The 10,965-nt window shown below is 38.5% G+C and overlaps 1 pseudogene; it reads left to right on the top strand.

Annotated features, from left to right (window-relative positions):
- The first annotated feature begins 9,850 nt into the window (after positions 1 to 9,850).
- LOC150010440 (protein S100-P pseudogene) lies at positions 9,851 to 10,138 on the top strand (annotated as a pseudogene).
- The last annotated feature ends 827 nt before the right edge of the window (positions 10,139 to 10,965 follow it).

The following is a 10,965-nucleotide window of genomic DNA, read 5'->3' on the forward strand; positions in this document are numbered from 1 at the left end:
CCCTGTGTTCAGTGCTTCTGCTGCTGGTCTGTCTCCCCATCCAGTCCACAGCCCTCTGCCAAAGGCTGAAGTCACAGCCACCTTCTCTTCCAAGACCTGCTCTGTGACTGTGCCAGGAGCTGGGCATTAGCTTCCTTTCACTTCTTTGGAGAAAATGAATTATGGCAAGGTCGTGTTAATCAACCTTTAGAGATTATTTTTAGAAGTGTAAATCTCTTTAGCAACAGGCATTGGAGGTTGCACGGTGACTATGAGAATGAGATTCTTGGATACTCCAAGCAGATCTGCCAAGGGGAGGTTGTCACCATTGGCACTGTAGGGACTGTGTTTACAGACTCACCTTTGGAATATGCTGTGGTGAACATGCTATTGCTTCAGCCAAGATGGGGCCCATTCTGCTAGGGCAGGACGCAGCCTCATTTATGTTGAGGTGGTGCTCAGGAGCGAATTCATGGGTGGAAATGCAGCAGGATCCAGAAATATCTACTACCTCACTTAAGTTATCTCACTGCACAAGAAACCCAGTGTCAGGGAGACCACATGCTTGGCCCTGAACATTTTAAAAGTCCAGTTCATTTTTAACCATTTGCTGCAAAGCACTGTCTGATCTCTGGACTCCTGTTGCTAGTCCCTGAATGCTTTTTGTTTTCTGTCTTCATGATAAGAGCCATAGGTACAAGATTTCAAAGGTGTCAGAGGCACACTGTATGCCTTGTTCTACCCTGTGAGCATAGCATTAGGGCATACTTCTGAAGATAATGATGGGTAATGAAGACTCCCAGGAAGCTTCCTTGCAAACTGAAGAATACACCTTTACTCTTGTCAACCTCCAATGAATTTTAGGGCCTTTAGAGATGATCTAAGCCAGTAACTAACTTTTTTGTGTGAATCCACCAAAAGAATTATATTATATGTCTGTGTTAGTTTGTTAAGGCTGTCATAACAGAATGCCACAGTGGGAGCTTTAGCATCCAGAATTTATTTCTCACAGTTCTAGAGTCCAGAAGCCCAGGATCAAAGTATAAACAGGTTTGGTTTCTCTGAAGCCTCTCTCCTTGGCTTGCAGACAGCTGCCTTCTCTCTCACTGTGTCCTCCTCACAGGGTCTTTCCACTGCATGTGGTGCCACTTTTTGCATCCAAATTTCCTCTTATCACCAATCAGTGCCCACCCTAATATCCTCATTTAACTTAACTGCTCCTTTAAAGATCCTATCTCTAAAATATAGTCACATTCTAAGTATTGACTATTTGGGCTTCAACACAAGAATTTTGAGGGGACACAATTTAGTCCAAAATTCAGTAATTAAAAATAAATAAATATATTTTTATAAGAAACAGTACATACCCTTACCATGTGGGTGGCAATTTGATATTCGCTATTCTGTTCTATTTAAAATGCAATTCTACTTTACTAAAAAAATAATGCTAGCTATGTCTCATAAAAATGATTTCACAACCCACTAATGGCTCCAACTTGCAGTTTTTCAAACTGTGATCAAGGCCAAATGCTATAAGGAGCTATTTCAACACTGGTCTACAGAGATAAGCGAACACCGATTAGGGCCTAATCCTTTATGTTAATGACAGGAGAACAGAGACCATGGGTGGATGTAATCAGGGTGTGGCCAGGCAATGTTGGTATGTCAGTGCTGCAGGGCCAGGGAACTGAGGATATAGGCTTTTTCCAGAAAGGAGAGTGACAAAGCAAGGTTATCATAGCAGGTGACTAGGGTCAAAATAGGGGTACCAAATCTGTTCCATTCAAAAAGCAAGTGCAGGGCAGAGAGAATGAGCCCAAAAAAGGCCAGACTCTCAACTGATGCAGGGACAGAGAGACAAGCCCTGATAGAATCCTAAAGAAGGTCAAACTTTGTCTACAATGGGTGGTGATAAGGGGGTCAGTCCCTGCCTGCTGTGGGCTGATAGAACAAGTACTGTCCTATAAGACTACATCATCTTATTAGCCTTTTGCTAAAGGACAAGATGGAGTTCTATAGGACAGAACATCTCATAACTAAGCAGTGCCCTGACCCCTTACACTGAAAAGCTTGGGGAAGGCAAGGAGAGGAGGCTTTAACTTCTGGAAAATAATCAAAGTATGTAAAGAGGCATAGAAAGCCATTCTTAAAATTCCAAAATGATCATACTAGTACTTTCTCAATTAGCTTCCTAAAACATAAGTATAATTTAGTCAATCATTTGCTTGTATATATGTACAGAATGGGGGTGTCCAAAAAAAACCCCAGAGCCAGAGCTTGCCTCTGGGGGATGGGGAAAAGGAAGCAGCTTTTAAGATGCCTTTGCATGCCTGGGGCTAGTGGCTGGTAACTTTGTTGCACAAATGGCTTTGAAACTTCCAAGGCCCAGGAAGATGGGAGCGGTCTTGGACCGTAGGATGATACTGAAAGAGCGGACAGAGTCTGCGTAGGGTTCTGTGAATGGTCAGAATTGGTTGCCACACCCACTGTGTCAGAGGACGCAGTCAGGGATTTAAAAAGCAGCTGCAGACATTTCAGGGAGGGCTCTCGCCATGTGGTTTTGAGAAGGAGAGGAGATCCACGTGGTTCGCAGGAAGAAGGTGTTCCCTCTATCCATTTGGATTAAAGAAGCTGAGATCTCCATGCTGTTTTGAGAGGGAAACACCATGTGGCTTTGAGAAGGCAGTTTACAAGGAGGTTGAGAATCCATGCGGTTCTGCATTGAAAGCTGGCAGGCACCACAACACAGAAAGACCTCCCCAATCAGAATTGAATGATTGGCAGTACCGGTAAAGCTGAACTGTGTCTAGGAAGTAGGGAAACGATATTTCTAACTTTTCTAAAACTAGCCTGGTTTGGTAGGGGGAGGCAGAACTATGTGTTTGTGGGTGTTTTAAAGAACATAAGACTTAACAGCAGATATCTGCAAATAATCTAAATCTATATAACTGTTAAATAAACAGTTCTTTTTCTTTTCACTAAACTCTGGTATTGAGAGTTATAATTCTGGTGGCAGGCAATCGGGCCCCTAACTAAACAGCCCATGGGTTCTGTTTCAATCAGAGCAGCCCAGGGGTTCTGTTACATATACATTTAATGTTTCTTGATAATATATGCAGCTGTTTCTTTGGAACAGAGTAAAAATTCTTTCCAGCTTTCTCTTTTGGTATTTATTGTTCCCACAATTACCATATATTTGTATGCCTAACACTACTGTAACAACACCAGATATATGATGCTCTTTTTTTTAAAATAATAAAAATAATTTCAAAAATAAATTATACATAAAAAAATGTGCAGTTGAAACAAAAAAATAAAATCCACCCTGCTTAAGAATCAAACTCTTACACATGCATTAGAAAGCCTCTGTGTGTCCCTTCTCAACTGCACATCACCTAATATCTCTAAGTAATGGTCATCCTGAATATTGTTTTCCTCATCTTTTGCTTTTTTGTGTAGTTTTCAGTGTAGTATCTATTTTAAATTATATTTTACGACTGCATATTGCTGGTGTTTAGAAATGCAATAGACTTGTATATGGATTTTTTTATTCATACAAATGTACTGAATTTTTCTATTAATTTTAATAATATATCTTTAGGTTCTTTTGGGGTTTCTATGTAGAAAGTTTTAACATCTGCAAACAATGAAAGCTTGATTGTTGCTCTCCAATTTCTCCAATTTTTATTTTATTTTCTTTTTTTTCTTATTGCACTGGCTAAGCTCTTTAGTACATTACAGAACAGAAAAAGTGAAAGGAGACATTCTTGACATTTTTCTGATCTTAAAGGTAAACTTTAAATATCTTTACATATAATTCTCTGTAGGTTTTGCTGGTGCACTTTGTCAAGTTAAAGAAGTTCCTATCATTCTTTGCTTTTTACTCTTTTGTACAGTTTTGTCTTGTTTTTAAGTCATGAATATATGTTGAATTTTGTTTAACAGATTTTTGCATCTATAAACATAAATATTTAGTTTTAGTTCTTTAAGCTGTTGAATTATATTAACTGATTTTAAAAATTAAACCCATTTTGTATTTCTAGGATGACCTCAAAGTGGTCATGATGTATATACTTTACACATTTGTTTTAAAGTATCTTGAGTTCTTTATATAATTTTTTTAATTTTTTTTCTTTTATTTTTTGGTTTTTCAATTACAGTTGTCCCATTTTTCCACCATTGCTCCCCCTGACGCAGCCCACCCCTTCTCCCCCAATCATATCCTTCCCCGTTGTCCATGTCCATGAGTCATTTATACACGTTCCTTGACTAGACCCTTCCCTTACTTATCCCCCTTTGTTTAGAATTTTTCATCTCTATTTGCAAAGGAAATTGAGCCGTTGTTTTATTTTCTTGAGGTTCCTTGTCTGATTTTAGCATCAAGTATAAGATGACCTCATAAAACGAGTTAGTATGTGCTTCACTTTTTCTCTTTCTTGGAAGAATATGTGTGAGGTAAAATTATCTGTTCTTTGATGTTTGATAGAAATCAATTCCAAGACCATTTGGGTCTGGTATTTCCTTTGTGAAAGAATATTGGGAACTAGTAACGTTTTCTATTTCTTCTTGAAACAATTTTAATAAACTGTAGTTCTGTAGATATATCATTGTTTATTGTATTTATAACATTTGTTTGTTATTAATTTAATTTCTTCAATATTGTAGTTATATTTCTTTATATTTAAATTCCTTTAAATTCTCACTTTTCATGCTTTTGATTAATGTTGCCTCATATTTACCTATTTTATTAACATTTTTAAATAATTGATTTTGCCTATCTTCTTTATATACTCTTTCATGTCACTAATTTCTGTTCTTATATTATTTTATTTCCTCTGTATTTTTTGCCATCATTTTTAATTTCATATTTTGGATGCTTAGTTCATCAACATTGAGCCTTCTTTTCTACTGAAAGCATTTCAGGCAATAACTTTCCCTTTAACTTCTACAAAAGTAATACATAGTAATTTAATTATATTCATTTATAAATATTTTCTAACTTTCATTTTTATTTCTTCTTTGTCCCATGGATTCTTTAGAAATGTGTCTTTATAATTTTAAAACAAGTTTTAACTTATCATTGCTATTTATTTCCAATTTATGTTGTGGTCAGAATATGTAGTTTGTATGACAAACTTTCTGAAATTTGTCAAAGATAGCTTTATAATCAATATGTGGTCAAATTTTATCTTTTTGTACATAAAATTTGTTAGGTGTGATAGCTATTTGTTATAGTATTTACATAGAAATGTTTTGTTAAATAGTCTAATAATAAGGTCAATTTGGCTATTTCTCTTTGTCCTGGAAATTCTTGCTTTATATGTAATTGAGCCTGCTCTTAATAGTGTTCAAATTTAGAATTTTTCAAGTTATTATTTTATAATGCACTTTTCAAAAGGTCTTATTTATTTTTTAAGAGAGAGGGGAAGGGAGGGAGAAAGAGAGGGAGAGAAACATCAATGTGTGGTTGTTTCTTGCATGCCTGTAACTGGAGACCTGGCCCACAACCCAGACAGTGTCCTGACTGGGAATCAAACCAGCAACCCTTTGTTTTGCAAGCTGGCACTCAATCCACTGAGCCACACCAGCCAGGGCTATTTTATAATGCATTTTATTCTATCTTCAGATTTCAATTATTCTGTGTCTATTGTAAACATTATATAGATGGATTTAATTTTTCTTTTATTTACTCAGACTGATGGTTCTTATATTTTAGGGGAGGTTTTCGTCCATTTATATTTATAGTTTATCCTTGAACAACACAGGTTTGAACTGCACAAGTCCACTTCTCCACAGATTTTTTTTCAGAAATATACACAACCTTCCATATACCTAGGTTTCACCTCTGCTGAATTACCCAACCACAGATCAATAACAATATTTCTTTTTATTTTTTAAAATTTTTAACAAGGTTACTTTATTTTATTTTATTTTGTTTTATTTTATTTTATTTATCTGCTTTTAGAGAGAAGGGAAAGGAGAAAGAAAGGGAGAGAAACATCAATGTGCGGTTGTCTCTCACGCATCCCCAACTGGGGACCTGGCGTGCAACCTAGTTATGTACCCTGACTGAGAATCAAACCAGCAACACTTGGTTCCCAGGCCAATGCTCAATCCACACTGAGTCACAGCAGCCAGGCAACAGTATTTTCCATCCACAGTTGGAAGTCCATGAATATGGAAGGCTGACCATATATACTGATCTATACAATTTTATATGAGGGACTTAAGCATCTTCAGATTTTGGTGTCCCCTGTGGATATCAAAGGACAACTGAATTTTGGGGGGAATCAAAAGTTATGCAGGTTTTTGACTGCATGAGGGTCTGTGCCCCTAAACCTTGTGTTATTTAAGCATTAACTGTAGCATGATTAGAATTTATGGCTACAATATTACAATGCAGTTTTCATTATCTCATTCTTTTTTATCTTCTTTTATGCCCTAATTTGGATGAAGTGCCTTAAAATATGATTCCATTGTTTTCCCTCTACTTCTTTTAAAGATATACATCCTATGTCTGTTCTGTTAATGGTTATCTTAGGTATTTCAATATGCATACTTAGGTATGTCTACAGTTTATCAGTATCTTTAATGCCATCTCAAAGGACACACTTGATTTCTAGATTTAATGCTTTCTAGATGCAGATTTACTGTAAAACTCACAAACATGAGTTCAGGATTTTTCATCTACATGGGCTCTTTCCAAGAAGCTGAACCTCACTTTGTTTTTAAAGTTTAGTATTTTTTTTTTTCTTAAAGGGGTTCAACAAATTTTGTAAGTTTAAGATCTTAGAAAACCTGGACTGGCCCCTGATAATTCCAAATCATTCTGTGGATTCCTAACTTCAGTGATAGCTCAGCCTTACATTGGAGAAAATGTTTCTTCTTTCTCATTTTGTTTGTCCAGTGAGGAGGTTTATTCAAGGGATCTAATTGACCACAGTGATATAGCAGGGACTGAGATTGTGTAATTTACAAAAAAAGGGTCTCCAATATCTATGAGCAGGATTCAGACTGAGAAAGCTACTCAGCTGCAAACACAAAGGGAAGAGGGTCGAAGAGAGCAAATACAAGAGCTTGTGGGAACAGTGAACTGGGAGACACTTCCCCAGAAAAGACTAACCAGGCACTGTCTTGGCCCCACAGCAGAAGTTCTGCAGGAACCCAACAGGATCTGAGTGGTTTCATGTGCCTTCTCTTCATCCCTTTCTTGGTGAGAGGGCCTATTCCAGTTATTCTGCCTCTGTCTCATTGTTGTAACTGTTAGTTCGCGAGTCCTTAGTCCTAACTTAGACACCCTGCACTTTAAAGAGTCTACGTCTATAATGAGATGAAACTTCTGGAAGTAGAGGTGGGAACATTTGGCTAGATGCCCCTGCTCTGGGCCTGCAGCCCAGTTTTGTTCCCTGGAGGGGCCCTAGAGTTGTTCTCAGGGGCTCCTAGAACCATTCCTAGTTTGTTTCACATCAAAAGTTGAAGAGGACATAGCTAAAAAGAGAAGTGCACCCTGGGATTTCCTTTTCTTAACATTAAATAAAATAAACAAAACATTAAATATGAATAAATATAAATATTTATCCATGGCGGCATATCATTTTAAATAACTGAACAAAATATCTTCAAGTGGTTATGAGTCAATTAAATTGTCTGTTTAATTTTAAATGTCCATGCTCATCTTAACCTAAACAATAAACATCCATGGCCCCCTTCACATAAAGAAACATTCGTGCCCTTCTTCACATAAACACTTATTGATTTACGTTAAAATACAGGTTAGCGTGGGATAAAAGGGTAGAAATAATAAAAATAATGCATAGAATGTGCTCTTCGAGGGCCCATACATTTTTGAGAGGTCTTAAAGGTGTTTCTGAAGTTCCAAGCAACCAACAGGAAGAGGGAAATATGGCCATATGGCATTATTTACCAGGTCCTTACTATAAACAAACCATGGCAGCTACTCAAGAGACACACTTCAGTTTCTGCTGCTGAGACTTGACACTCTGGTATCTATAACTGTGCACTCGCTGTGCAGGGACTGGGGCACCGTCCATTACCAGGATTCTCACAGGGCCAGCAACTGGGTGTTTCCCAGGCCACCTCTGAGTTAGCTTTATTGCACTTTAACTGTGAAGCACAGGTGTGTGGAAGGAATGCCTTGAAAGGAAACTCAAAGGACTTGTTCTGTTGGCAGCAATGAAGAACCTCAGTTCTTGAGTTTGGCTGAGAAAGCATTAAGAACCAAGAATTCTAGTGAAAGTTTTCTAGCGAAAGTTTACTCAGCAAACAAAGTGAGAAAGTACACTTGAAAGAAAAAATTGAGTGAACAACTCAAAGAGCTGCCCCGGGTGTTGGAAAGGGCTCTTTTTAGCCAGAGGGGCTAACAGTTCCTTCTTTAAGCTGACCTATCCAGACCTGTCTTGTTGTCTCCTGTGCTTGTGTATGGGAGTCATATGAGGCTACTCTCTGCCACCTTTTTCCTCCTCTAAGGGGATCTAACCCGCATGACTAATGACATGCTAGAGGAGACAAGGCCACACTAGGGAGAGGTCCTAGCCTATTGCTAGGCATTCAGGACTTTCCGCCAGGGTGACATTCCTTACCTGGCCTATCATTCCTTCTCTGCTTGTGCCTAACTGCCTGCTCTATCAGTTCCATGCTGTTCTGGATTAATCCTTCACCCAATCCTTAAAGAATAATATTTTTCTCAACTTAACTTTTAAGTGTGAAGTGATGATGCTTTTAAGGTTTTACTCTCTGACACCTGGAGTGACGCAGGTATTCTTTGCCTTTTAGCCAAAGAGTGATACATATAGGCACTCAGCCAGACTGAAACCCAGAATTGGTCCTCTGGAGAGCTGAATAGATGTTAGGGAATGATACCTACCTGAAGAGTGGGTTATCCTGCCTGACCCACATCCTGCCAAGTTTCATTCTGTGTTGATTCGATTGTTATTCTCTCACACACAGGAAGCTTCCTGAGGGTGAGCCTCAAATCTAATTACCAGCTGTATTGGTGTGCTAGGGTGGCAGTAACAAAACACCACAAACTGGGTGGCTTAAACAGAAACGTATTCTCTCACAGTTCTGGAGGAGAAAAGTCAGAAATTAAGGTGTCAGCAGGGTTGGTGTCAAGTCTCTCCTTGGCTTTTAGATGTCTGCCTGCATATTCACAAGGCATTTTCCCCATGCATATATCTGTCTCCAAATTTCCTCTTGAATAGGACACCAGTCATATTGGATTAAGGCCCACTCTAATGACCTTGCCTTATATTAATTACCCCTGTAAAGTCCCTGTCTCCTAATAAGGTCACATTCTTAGGTACTGGGCTTAGGACATCAGTATGTGAATTTTGGGGGAACACAATTTGATCCATAATGCCATGGTATTCATTTCCTAATGGTGTCAGGCACAAAAGCAAATGAAAGAATATTTGGAAAATTAAGAAATGAAGTCATAAATTGCAGTTTACTTTATCAATAGAGTATGCAAGGACCAAGATTTTTATGTTGTAGCACTAATTATAGGCTGGAAAATCTAAAATAGGTGTTACTAAGTGCTCATGTTAGTCATAAAAGCCTTAGGAAAGCTTAGCAAAGGATGTCTCACTTTAAATTATGTGACTTCCTGATGAACACTCCAAGATAAACCAGTTATAAAAAGTACCTCTAAGTAAATGAATGAGTTGAACCTACACAGGATCATTACTAAGAGGAAATCTTCCAAAGTAATGACTTGGGCTTCACTGGATGGTCTTAATTTGGCACTAATGAGATGCCTGGTTATCCACCTAGCTTCATGGCTTTAAAACAAGCACACTTGGTTTCCTCAGTCACACCAGCCGCCGGGAGGGACGAGAACCGCTGCAGCTCCATGTCACAGCTGGAGGCAGCCATGGCCACGATCATCGAGGTGTTCGCCCGGTACGTGGGCGGGGACGGCAACAAGCAGAGCCTGAGCAAGGGCGAGCTGAACGTGCTCCTGGAGAAGGAACTCCCAGGCTTCCTGCAGAGTGGAAGGGACAAGGAAGTAGTGGACAAGCTGCTCAAGGACCTGGACGCCAATGGAGACGCCACCGGGGACTCCAACGAGTTCATAGTGTTTGTGACTGCGATCACATCTGCCTGTCACACGTTCTTCCAGCAGAAAGGACTCAACTGATGCCTTGCAGACCCGTACTCCCGGAGGGGGCACAGGGAGCCGGCTCCTGACTTCCAGAAAGCTCTTGGCAACAATTAATTCTCTGAGCTGAGAGAGCTGATGGCGGTCTGATGAATAAAATGTTTGTGAAATGAAAAAAAAAAAAAGCACACTTGCTTTGAAGAGAGGACTCAGTTCTCTGATCTATATACCATTGAGGCTGGGAGGCTGGCAGTGGGGAAGCATTTATTTTCTTCATCCACCCCCAGAAAAATGGCTGTGTTTTTTTTTTTTTAATGATTCAAATAGTAATGCATTATCAAAAAGATGTTTAACAACTCTAAAATTTAAAAGAATTCCTCAAAACTTTTAGAAGCCTATTACAATTATTACAATTAAGGTGTGTATAATTCCACTTTCAACATACATATTTACATCTTAAATATGATATGTACTCACCAAAATAGGATCATACAAGACATACTGTTCCTTATCTGAATTCTGAACTTCATAAAGCATGATTGTGAACTCAGGCAGAGCTGCTAAGCCTACATGTACCATTATAAAATGTCACTCCCCTAATGTCTCAGTTCTTTGCTGAGGGACACACATCATTTCTAGTATTTCCCTATTATAAATGTCACTTAATAAAATTCCCCACATGTACACATTTGTATGAACCATCGCCGGATAATTTTCAAATATTAAATACACAGAAGTAAAAATGCCAGGTAAAAATAAATGCATTTTACCATAAAAATTATTTTAAATATTTCTCAGAAATGTGTCAGTCCTCACTCTCATCATTAGAGCATGAAATTGTGTTTACCCACATCTTAGATATCACC

Source organism: Furipterus horrens, unplaced genomic scaffold (assembly GCF_987537825.1).
Source record: "Furipterus horrens unplaced genomic scaffold, mFurHor1.1.pri manual_scaffold_5, whole genome shotgun sequence".
NCBI classification, from domain to species: domain Eukaryota; kingdom Metazoa; phylum Chordata; class Mammalia; order Chiroptera; family Furipteridae; genus Furipterus; species Furipterus horrens.